Source organism: Sinocyclocheilus anshuiensis, unplaced genomic scaffold (genome assembly GCF_001515605.1).
Source record: "Sinocyclocheilus anshuiensis isolate Anshui unplaced genomic scaffold, SAMN03320099.WGS_v1.1 scaffold274, whole genome shotgun sequence".
NCBI lineage: Eukaryota > Metazoa > Chordata > Actinopteri > Cypriniformes > Cyprinidae > Sinocyclocheilus > Sinocyclocheilus anshuiensis.
Window position 1 is genome coordinate 2,067,372 of NW_015547698.1, and position 2,866 is coordinate 2,070,237.

Genomic DNA, 2,866 nt, shown 5'->3' on the forward strand with positions numbered 1-2,866 from the left:
ACACATACACACATACAAACACTCATGCACACATACATACATACATACATACATACATACACACATACACACATACACACATACACATACATACATACTCTCATTCGCAATGATATTACGCAGCGCCTGAAAATAGTCCCCAGCTAGGTAACTTCCAACGTGACTGGCACTAAGTTTGTGTAGTTGGTTATGTTGACGGAAGTTAGCCTATTTTCAGGCGCTGCGTAATATCATTGCACCTGCGGCACCCATGGCACGGCAGCAAAGTTCCTTGATTATTGATAAGAATATAGTTCCTAGCCATATCGGCCTAGAAAATCGCAGCTTTTCATTTTCCGTCGGTCTTAGTACACAATGTAACAACAGAAGAGTCAAGTTTTAAATAGGAAAAAATATAGAAACTCTTTGGTCATTTTTAAGCGAGATGCTAACGGTCTAATCAGATTCAATGATCTATGCTGAATTGATTGGCTGAATGGATTCGAAAACGGTAAAACTCAACTGTTTATCTCTCGGAAGTGCTACCGCCAGACCCGGAGATCGGCTGAATGGATTCGAAAACGGTAAAACTCAACCGTTTAACTCTAGGGGAGTTGGAAAATGAGCCTATTTTCAAAAATAGTGGAGTGTTCCTTTAAACTAAATGACAGTTTCCGCAACTAGCTGCAATACAAAATAATACAATTTCTTTTAACATTTCAGCTAACTTTTTTTATAGTTTTAGTCTACACTGTAGACTGTAAATAATTTTGAGATTTTGCCATTTCAGCTCTTTTTTTTTGTAGACATAACAAAATATTTTATAAATTGTCCAGACAACAAGAAAATGTAAGTTTATTGGCCCTCAACTAAGCTGAAAGTTGAATGAACTAGTATAACTGTTGATTCAACTCAAAAATGCATGTTGAAACAACTGCATCACACCGAAAAAAAATTAAGACAACAGAAAATTTTAAGGTAGTGGGGTAACAAATTGTTTTTACGGTGTATGATAATCCTGTCAAATTGTTGACATTCCTAACTATAGTTTTACCGATAAAAAACTGTACATCTGAAAGTGACAGTTCGTGCTTGTTTATGGATATGAATATTCACTACTGTTTTCAGTCCAATATAAAATCATGTTCCAGTTTCATTTAAAATGTACAAGGGACACGTTTAGATTCAACACACACACACACACACACACACACACACACACTCATTTACTGTGTTTCTCCACTCACAGATCAAGAACATCCCAGTGTGTGAAGGACGACTAGTCTACAGTTGCTCAGGTTGTGTTTACATACATGCAACCTTTATATTTGCAAAACATGCTTTTGTAAGGCGGCAGGGAAATAATTAATGAAGAAATAAGCCTTCCAACAACACCATTCCTGATTATCCAGGGCAGGAGACCAAGTTTAAGAGCTTAAGAGACAGGATCTTTTGTAAGAACGGAAGGTGAGTGTTGCCAAACATGAAGGGAAGGGCTTTCATCTTAATCTTCTGATACTGAATCAGAATGTAAGACTTTAAAGCATTCCTTTAAGTGCTAAAAAAGGTTGTTTCTAGGTTTCAGCCTACAAAAATATATCAGCCCTGCAGCACTGCTAAAGCACCTGGTGATTTATTTACTAATTTGCAACCCTAATGTGTGTTGCACGTGGCCTAAAGTAGCCCCTGGTGGCCGTAGAGTGAACTGCAGTGTATTGCTGGCATTGGGTGGAAGGTATCTGAGCTTTACTGACAACAAAAACTAGTGTCAATCTGTCAGAATATACATAAACAAATGTTCTCGGCTAGCTTTGATTCAATAGAATATTAAAAGATGATAGGATCCAAAGTGACTTTTCTCTTTGTACCAATGGGCTTATATAAATGTCTCACCTGTCCAGATGTGAGCTATATGTATATTACAGCAATAAACCAGATCAAACTGGCCAAATTTGGTCTGAAACATAGTCATACAATGTTAATGTTTTAAGCTGACCTAGCTATATATCATAGCACGGTTGCAAGAGAAATTGCATAAATTACATACTTTATTAACTATTCAACATCCACATCCAGAACTGAATGTTTATTTTGAGATGTTAGGAGTCAAAGCCTCAAAAACATTATGTGTGTCAGATGTTTTTTTGTGTCCTGACTTTCCTTAAACTCGTGTAACCTCAGAGCAACTCCTGATCCGGACATCCTGCACTGAAACCCTGGCATAATAACATAATTCAAACCTGGTTTTGGTTAAGCCTTACATGCTCATTTAGCAAATGAATATAAATACATTCACCTATACAGTGAATGCAATGGTATGCATTTCAAACAAGCCTAAGCTGGTTTGCTTGTCAATCAACCTGATTTAGAACCAGGTTGATTGACAAGCTTAGGCCGGCTTGAACTGTTGTTTTATTTTTTAACAGGATAGCGATCAAGCGTAGCGTTAGTTCTGGCAGGTCACGTAAGTCAAGCTCGCATCAGCTGACTCTCAGCTGATCCCCATCTACCTATAGGAATACGACACCTATCTAAGCATTCATATATAAGGTCCCTCAGTATTATCAGCAGTTTTCGCATTGCTCAATAGCTAATTACCCTCCTCCATCCCCAGCTCCTCCTCTGTCAGTCAGGATTCAGCCTTCTGATTCTCCTTTGAATCAGACTAATTCTAAAATGTGTACATAACATTATTGAACTTTAACGATATCTGCAATACATTTATGTTGGTTCTGTTCTGTTTACCCTGGGGGGGTTATCGCTGCTCTCATCCATGCTAGGCTGCATGGATGCGCAGGGAGTTCTTGCCCAGAACAGAACCATACCGCCAATCCAAACTGTATGCTAATTGTCAATCATCTTTGACGATAGTGGTCCTGACAGAAAT